The sequence below is a fragment of the Opisthorchis viverrini genome (genome assembly GCF_000715545.1).
Source record: "Opisthorchis viverrini unplaced genomic scaffold opera_v5_30, whole genome shotgun sequence".
In the NCBI taxonomy this organism is placed as follows: domain Eukaryota; kingdom Metazoa; phylum Platyhelminthes; class Trematoda; order Opisthorchiida; family Opisthorchiidae; genus Opisthorchis; species Opisthorchis viverrini.
In genome coordinates, this window is record NW_008751686.1 from 2,154,699 (window position 1) to 2,164,260 (window position 9,562).

The following is a 9,562-nucleotide window of genomic DNA, read 5'->3' on the forward strand; positions in this document are numbered from 1 at the left end:
AGGGTAATCTTCCTGGGTCTTCAGAGCGTTTTCCATGTCTACTTCCTCGTCAAAGTGGGTCACCATCCAGAGTTTCCGATCGAAGGCTTAGCATAGGCTCTAACTGGGCGCCAAGCCGAACTGCATAAGTACTATTATCATCAGCATGGCATAGCTCGCGTTTCAGCAATTCGAGGATTCACGGATTGATACATGGAACCGAGGTAGTCGTCCGAATTATCGGACCGATTTTCTCGTCGTTTAGTGGCTGTCGTTCACCTGAGAGGCACAAGCGAAAAAAGGGTGTGGCCTTGCTCCTTAAGTTCTCAGCGCGAATCAGAAAGTTTGCCAGCGCGAGGGCTCCCATAAAAAAGTGTCCAATAGTGCTTTAAACTTGGTTCTGGATGGAGCGTGGACAACCGTCGGAGGGTTATTCCACTATCCAAAATGATGAAAAAAATTGCCTAATGAATGTGTGCGCTCTGAGCTTGAAAGTCCTCTTACCTTGCCCCCGCCGTTTGTTGGAGCAACGGTGACAAACCTTGTTCAAACAGGGCATAAGTAAGAATTAGGTCCCCTCGGAGGCGACGATACTCCAGAGGAAAAAGGTCAAGCACCGCGAGACGCGTTTTGTAGTCCACGGATTTGAGGCAGGCAACCATTTTCGTAGCGGCTCGCTGGGCACGCTCAATAAGGGGGACGTCCTTCGTGAGTCCTGAGTAGACAACTTGGTTGGCGTGTTCAATGAGCGATAGGCTTCATAGAGTATTTGGAAATCCATGCGAGTAATACGGGAGGTGCGCCGAATCATCCGTAAAATGGCGGATGCCTTTTGAGCCGATTTCTCATGGCGCAATGAGGACATGTTTGAAGAGAGCCAGGCCCCCGAATGCTTTTTGGCGTCTATCCTCATGATGTTTCCTGGTCCTTTCTCACCATGCATGACAACGGCGTTCGCTGAGTATCCTGCAAATGGCATACGGGCGCACTTTCCATGATTCGGAGAAAAATGCCAGTTCAACTACCGCTGCTTTGCAGCGTCTACATCCATTTGGATGGCACTGGCACTGGAACTCCAAGATTTCAAGTCGACATTTCAAGATTTCAAGTAGACATGGACTTGCAAGAACCCCTGAAAGGTCGTTGACTTATATTCACGGATTGATACACAGGATCAAGGCTTCTGCCCAAGTTTCCCGGGTCACTTCTGTTCTTATCGGTCGGTGGCTGTCGTTCACCTGAAAGGCACAAGTGAAAAAAGGGTGTAGCACTGCTCTTTATGTACTCAGCGCGGGGTAGTATGTTTGCCAGTGCGAGGATTCGCATAACTGGATGTCTAATAGTGCTTTACACTGAGTTCTAGAAGGAGCGTGGACAACCGTCGGAGGAAGGTCATTCCACGCACCTACTAAATATAAGTGTCGCCCGCCGTCACATCGGCCAACAGAGACCGCGCACTACCGGCAGGCCACCAGAAACAGTAACTCACTCTTCCAAGGAACACCGATACACAAATCCACAGCGACACCAGTGAGTCTCTACAGTTCACTGTATATCATGATTCTGTTTTTCCTGCTGCCATTCATTCGCATTGCTGATCCCCCTCCTTATCGTCCCCACACGTTTTTCGCGACTCTGGCCATCAGCCCAACAGTCCAAGGCCATGTAGCCTCACCGGTGGTTTCATGTTTTAGTTCAAATCGACCGGATGGATTACACCAAGTCTGCTGCTTCAAAAATCCGTCGTTGTGGATCCGCACTTTACCATAATTTGGACTTTTCTTGTCCTATGCCAGGCAGGATGCTTCTTGTTTTGCCCACCCTCGTTTTGTTTTTTCCGCCACCCTAAATTTTAACGGTCTGATGTTGCCTCAGCTCGACATTTTCCCTAAAGGAAAAAACACTTTAGTAACTGTGCTTTTCTGCCCCTTCGGGTTAAGTGATGACCACGTCTACATCAGATAATGCCGATAGTTTATCGCACTGTCTCTTTTCCGCGTAATCACATGTACCCACAAATCTCGCCAGTCATACTTTTAGTCTGACCGTAAAATGATCATGCCTGACGGTATGCCACTCATCAGTCGGAAATAAACGGTATTATCATAACATAATCCTGTCCATTAGAAAGTTCCCACTGTGGTACTTTTACTTCGTCATTTCTTTGAAAGCGTTAAACAGTTTGCGCCAAAGCGCATAATTATTGCCCTGAAGAGGCATAACTGGCCAGCCAACTGACCACCAACCATGATCCAACCATGAATATTAAGGAGTACAGTTTGTATTTGCACGCCGAATGAATATGTCCAGGAAGTTACTCAGTGCGACTGGCGCCTTTTATGGCATCGAAAATGTTTACCACAGAAGGTCAAAAGTTGGGAAAAAACACTATTATCATTTTGACAAACAGGGCTATGTGCTGCGTATAGCCAAAACAAAGGTGGTTAACTCAACTACCATTGGATCCCTTCACATGTAAACAATTTCATTCGTGAGACATTGCAAGAACTGACGCCATTTCATATGCACCAGGGTGATTGTACTGCAAATGCGCTAGGTGACTCCCTACCACAAGCGGCAGTCGAGGAAACAGGAGAGGCTGGTAAGTTGACCGCATTTGTTAACAAAAATAGCACATTCAGCACCGCTTGTCTAGTCAAATTTTGTCTAAGGAGACAAGAAAACCATCTCTCAGCCACCCGTTGCAATCTTGAAAATAACCATAAGATGTCCCAGTTACCTTACGGCCAAGGGCCTGTTATCTGACGGCTAATCGTCAGGAGGCTTGACATGCAAAACGCCGTCGCGTGGTCGATGAACTCGGCAAGGCCGTTGCTATCCGGGACATCTGCAACTACAGTCGTGGGTGTCGACCACCTCCCCTAAGTAGCTGATGAACGATCGGGTTTCTATCGTGACAGATGATTAATACTTGGTTTAGACTCAGCTTCGCAGCTTTGTACGAGTGCGTGCGTAGCAGTCGAGGGCCATTGCAGCCATGTTTGCTTTCACAAGTGCCAGCAGATAGCGCTTTTAACGTTCAGTACTTCGACGTTTGAAGTTTCCCGTTTCTTCTGTTCCTATTTGTGACACGCGCTCTAACTTCGTGTTTCAGTGCGTGCGCGCGAACTGGCGTTATTTTGTCCTTACCACTTCAGTCATTTGCTCTTGAGATCGTCCATCTAATTTGTCAAACGTACGCACGTATGACCACCCACGTGTGAGCTTGTTTGCACATTTGGTTTGTACCTTTATAGTCCGATTGGAACATTTGTTGCGTAAGAGTATCTACCATGAAGGTTTTATATTTTTTGAATTTGTCTCACACTAAAATTACCTTATAAGGAACGAGCACCGACTTCGTTTTGCCTTCAAGGAGATTCTGGTATTACGCGTCACTCATCCGGATGTAGTTAATGTCGACGAAACTTTGTGTAAGCCCTCTTAGAGCAACGAAGTTTCGACCACTAAACGTTCCTGAGCAAAGGTGGGATTTGCGCCGCGCGTCAGGTGGTGAGTAGACAATATCAAGTTAAGACGTTTGTTAAGGCATAAATGCAGGTGGCAAGAGTAAAGCTCGACTGCAACTTCCCTTTCTGTCATTTCGTACTCGCAAAGCAATCGGGAAGCATGCATATATCATATATCATCCATGTATTGTGGTAGTATAACCCTCTGCAAGCAGCCGATACACTCCCCACCGTGTAGACTGCCTAAACAATGCCGTGGAGTAGGTTTTCCGTTATTCACAATGCTAACACACAGATTCTGCAAAGGCATGCAAGGACAGCGCCGCACGTACCTGGGATTTACCTCCTGCCTCACGGCTCACTGGCTGTTTCACCCTCAAGTGTGCCGTTTACACACCAGGATGGTACACTTCACAGCTTTACTGATAGTCATCTGAGAAACGCCAGATATTGTCTGAAAAAAGCGGTGCAACACTCCGACGCCATGAAGCAGCCATACAGAGGATGTTCTGGCAAGATGAGGGTCTCATGCTGGAAAACGAGACGCACACATCGTGCCGCCACGACCAAAGGGAAATTCTCAAAGACGATGAGTACGTCCTAGACATGATCTGTAGAATTACTACATACGTGTCTTCGCCCGTGTGAGGCTGTTTTGGCCATGGTCCTCGAAGTTGCATTACCATTATGTCAGAACTAACAAGGTAGGGTAAATTTACCTTAACCGCCACATAGTTCCGGCAGCGAACTCCAAGGTGCTTCCAAACGGTTGGACTGATCATGCTCAAATGTCGTGTTCCCTATAAGTTGCGAAATATACCTAATATCATTGAATCTATGCCGGTCCGATATCTACGAAGCACGACCTGCCGTCAGTGATCTTCACGAAATACACGCTATGATAATGATAAATAAATGACAGTTGTTGTTTAAGGGATCGCTTATAATATCTCGTTGATTGTTGTGATGGTGAAGCTTACCCGCTGCGCGGTGACGATTTCAAACGTGCTCCTAAGATGATTGTGCACATGGTCTATCATTTTTGCTACCTAGCCACAGACTCGCCCGGAAAGCGCAAAGATATGGTTGCCGAACGGCCTGCAAGGTGACCAAATTACGACATTCATCTGGACCGAAGCACGGAATTTTAGCACAATGTATCCCGGAATTCTGTTTTCGTCCGAAATCTCGAATCCAAGGAGGAGCAAACTGTAAGATGCGAGTAGAAGATCCAGTCATCCTACCTTCCCCAACTCAAGCCACTGCAGGACTTAAACGCTTACATGATCTGAGTATGTTGTGTTACCGGCCTAGTTGTTTTTCTTTCTCAACCAACCTATACATCGTTCTAGTCAAATCCCTACCCCGGATTACCCTACCAGCTCTGTCTAGTGAGTGGTGCTGTCGGTTAAACTCTAACTGACAAAAACGAAACAAAAGTCAGCTTTTCCTCACTACTATGGCACATTGTACACCGATGTATTTACATCGAATCCACATGATGATTTGCTCCACAGTTCACTAAACACACGACCACCTCCCCTAAGTAGCTGATGAACGATCGGGTTTCTATCGTGACAGATGATTAATACTTGGTTTAGACTCAGCTTCGCAGCTTTGTACGAGTGCGTGCGTAGCAGTCGAGGGTCATTGCAGCTATATCTGCTTTCACAAGTGCCAGCAGATAGCGCTTTTAACGTTCAGTACTTCGACGTTTGAAGTTTCCCGTTTCTTCTGTTCCTATTTGTGACACGCGCTCTAACTTCGTGTTTCAGTGCGTGCGCGCGAACTGGCGTTATTTTGTCCTTACCACTTCAGTCATTTGCTCTTGAGATCGTCCATCTAATTTGTCAAACGTACGCACGTATGACCACCCACGTGTGAGCTTGTTTGCACATTTGGTTTGTACCTTTATAGTCCGATTGGAACATTTGTTGCGTAAGAGTATCTACCATGAAGGTTTTATATTTTTTGAATTTGTCTCACACTAAAATTACCTTATAAGGAACGAGCACCGACTTCGTTTTGCCTTCAAGGAGATTCTGGTATTACGCGTCACTCATCCGGATGTAGTTAATGTCGACGAAACTTTGTGTAAGCCCTCTTAGAGCAACGAAGTTTCGACCACTAAACGTTCCTGAGCAAAGGTGGGATTTGCGCCGCGCGTCAGGTGGTGAGTAGACAATATCAAGTTAAGACGTTTGTTAAGGCATAAATGCAGGTGGCAAGAGTAAAGCTCGACTGCAACTTCCCTTTCTGTCATTTCGTACTCGCAAAGCAATCGGGAAGCATGCACATATCATATATCATCCATGTATTGTGGTGGTGTAACCTTCTGCAAGCAGTCGATACACTCCCCACCGTGTGGACTGCCTAAACAATGCCGTACAGTAGGTTTTCCGTTATTCACAATGCTAACACCCAGATTCTGCTAAGGCATGCAAGGACAGCGCCGCACGTACCTGGGATTTACCTCCTGCCTCATGGCTCACTGGCTGTTTCACCCTCAAGTGTGCCGTTTACACACCAGGATGGTACACTTTGCAGCTTTACTGATAGTCGTCTGAGAAACGCCAGATCTTGTCTGAAAAAGGCGGTGCAACACTCCGACGCCATGAAGCAGCCATACAGAGGATGTTCTGGCAAGATGAGGGTCTCATGCTGGAAAACGAGACGCACACATCGTGCCGCCACGACCAAAGGGAAATTCTCAAAGACGATGAGTACGTCCTAGACATGATCTGTAGAATGACTACATATGTGTCTTTACTCGTGTGAGGCTGTTTTGGCCATGATCCTCGAAGTTGCACTACCATTATGTCAGAACTAACAAGGTTTTATGTAAATTTACCTTAACCACCACATAGTTTCGGCAGCGAACTCCCAGGTGCTTCCAAACGGTTGGACCGATCATGCTCAAATGTCGTGTTCCCTATAAGTTGCGAAATATACCTAATATCATTGAATCTATGCCGGTCCGATATCTACGAAGCACGACCTACCGTCGGTGATCTTCACGACCTGCACGCTATGATAGTGATAAGGAAATGACAGTTGGTGTTTAAGGGATCGCTTATAATATCTCGTTGATTGTTGTGATGGTGAAGCTTACCCGCTGCGCGGTGACAAGTTCAAACGTGCCCCTAAAATGATTGTGCATATGGGTTAGCATTTTCGCTGCCTAGCCACAGACTCGCCCGGAAAGCGCAAAGATATGGTTGCCGAACGGCCTGCAAAGTGGCCACATTACGACATTCATCTGGACCAAAGCACGGAATTTTAGCACACTGTATCCCGGAATTCTGTTTTTGTCCGAAATCTCGAATCCAAGGAGGAGCTAACTGGAAGCCGCGAGTTCACGGTTTATTACTAGTACCAAGGCCTCAGTGCGGCAATCTGAGAAAAGATACAATAACGTCTTCACGTGGCGTACTTAAGGGCCACTCGCCTGAACCGAAGCCATATTGACTCGGTAGTCTTGCTTAGATATTGTTTTCAATAAGTAAACAAATATCCTCAATATAGATACACAATAAATTCCTCCACCCCCAGTCTCGCTGCTGTTTCCATTCAAGTCTTTTCGTTCCCTACTAAAACGTCACACACTTCAGGTAAGTCTCGTATTTCTACACTTGAATGCTGTTTCCATTCAAGTCTTTTCGTTCCCTACTAAAACGTCACACACTTCAGGTAAGTCTCGTATTTCCTACACTTGAAGCTCAGGAGCACCAGTCAGAAGGAACGAGCCAATGTTTTATCGGGTGGTTACAACCTGAGCGCAAGGGACAATAACACAACGGGGAGGAAAGTGCGGCCGAAGAGACGCGCTCATTGCGTGAAAGTTAACATAGTTGTGTGGACTACCGCAACTACTTTCCTCAGAATCTCGACCGCAACCTCTTGCCCCTCAAGCCTGCAGCCAAAACTTCGAGCAGTTCTCATCCGGTTCCGTCTATGGGATGAACTCCTCCGTACCCAATGAATTTTCGCTCGGATCTGGCTAGCCTGGCTTTTCTGCTGCAATTTCGGTTTGCCTCTTGCACAAGTTCAAATCCGTATTCGTAGTTCGGGTCGCCCTATATATTTGCAACTTGCCCCCATCCCACCTATTCCCCTGCACCTGAATTCCCAACAACAGTGCAACCAGTGAGCTGCTTACCTTCAGATTAAACCATATTTTTGAGACAAAACTTGCCATGTGCTCGCAATTTGAATTATCCCATCCCCATCTCCACTTTTGCTCGTTATGACTCCGACCATTCACCTAATCACCCAAGGTCGCTCATGACCAGTAATGATTTTCAGTTTTAGTTCATGCCACCTGGCTCTCTTTGAGCTAGTCGAACTTCATGTCCATTGTTCACAACAGGTTGGGAGATAACCTACTATTACCATATCATCGGGTATTCCCCATTGTTTATGACGTTGTCCTCTTTTTGTGCAATCCGCACCCCCACAAATACCTCAGTCATGCTCCATTCTGACTGTAAAAATATGATCATGCCAGACGGTATGCCACCCACAAGTTGGGAATAAACGTCATCAATATTATTATTAACTAGAGCGATCGGGCACGAGGTAAGACTGGTTCCATGGTAAAGCTGGTTGACGTGAAATTAAAATGGAAAATTGTTGCCGGTCCTAAATGAACTTTGGCGGTTGCGTAGATCGTCAGAATCACAAGAAGCGAAAATGGAAATGGAGATGGAATAATTTCAGGCGGAGACTAATGGAAAGTTTTATCTCAAGAAAGTGGTTTAAACTGAAACTAAGTTAACTCACTTGTGTCGCTGTTGTAGGTACGTCATGTATAAAGGATATTTTTGATGAGGAGATGATGATAGTATTTAAGGCTAAAAAACGTCAACAATGAATTCATTTAACTTTTGGATGGGAAAAACTGAAATTGCAGCGGAAAACCAGGTCGGTCAAATCCGAACAAAAGTTTCAGTGGGTTGGAACGAAATAGTCCCAGAGACTTTTGAAACTGGACAAACATTTGTTCGTAGCTTCAACCAGAGACCCAGTGGGCAAGAGGTGAAACCCGGAGATAGAAAGAAAATAGCTACAAGAGTGCCACCAGACCGGGTATGGCAGTGACGTCTCACCATCGCCTTGACATACTTCGGTTTTTGGACAGTCGCGTTGCAGATGTCAAGGTTGCAACAGTCGGGCAAGGGATGTGCGTGCATGTGGCGGCTCGATTTGGGTTAGAGGCGGGGCTCACATAGGCTCAGCCAGACCGATCAACAGTTGCGCGTAAGTTTGATTTAGTTGGGGGACCATGTATGTGTGAAACGGGGACCAGCCAGATTGAATAACTGAGGGCCATACGGGGCGTTTGGAGCAGCTACTGCCGGAGTCCGAGCTTGGGAAATGAAAGTAGTAGGATGAGAGCAGTGGCGTCCGGTGAGACCCTGGAGACGTAAGTTAAAAGGTGTCCAACAGAAAAAAACTAAATTGGGGTGACAACAAGCCAAATTAACCTGCAAATGAGTGGACTCTTGTTGGCTTACTTGGCAACCAATGGCTGATTGAGGCTGACGATATATTATGAGGAGATATATGTGAGCTTGTATTCGGTATGCATGCAATACCTTCAGATAGAAATGTAAAAGACGATCATTGGTAGCAAGATTTGCGTCTTACTTTTGCACTGAGCGTCATTCGAACAGAAGCCGTAAGGCCGGAGCGTGAGTAGGCGCCTGATTTTAGGAAGGTAAGGACTTGGCCGCCGAGGTTGCAAGCAGGGAGGCTAGCCGTTGGGCTAGCTGGAACGGGCGATTAGGCAGTGGACTATACATGTAGCTGAAGTTGTTTTCAGCTAGGGTTAAGAATCAAATCAGAGGGTCTTCGTTGTGCAACTTGTGATGAGTAATGTGAATAAGGACAACAGGCAGATAATGATAATGATAATGATGATGTTTATTCCCAACTTGTGGGTGGCATACCGTCTGGCATGATCATGAGTTTCGTGTTGAACTGGATATATCAATTTGCTTGGTAGTGTGATCAAAGACAGCTTGCTTCAGGATGCGTTCTATCACCTTGCACGGCACGTTTGTGTGGCCGCGAGACCTATAGCTACCGGGCGATAGCTGGTCGCCAGTTTT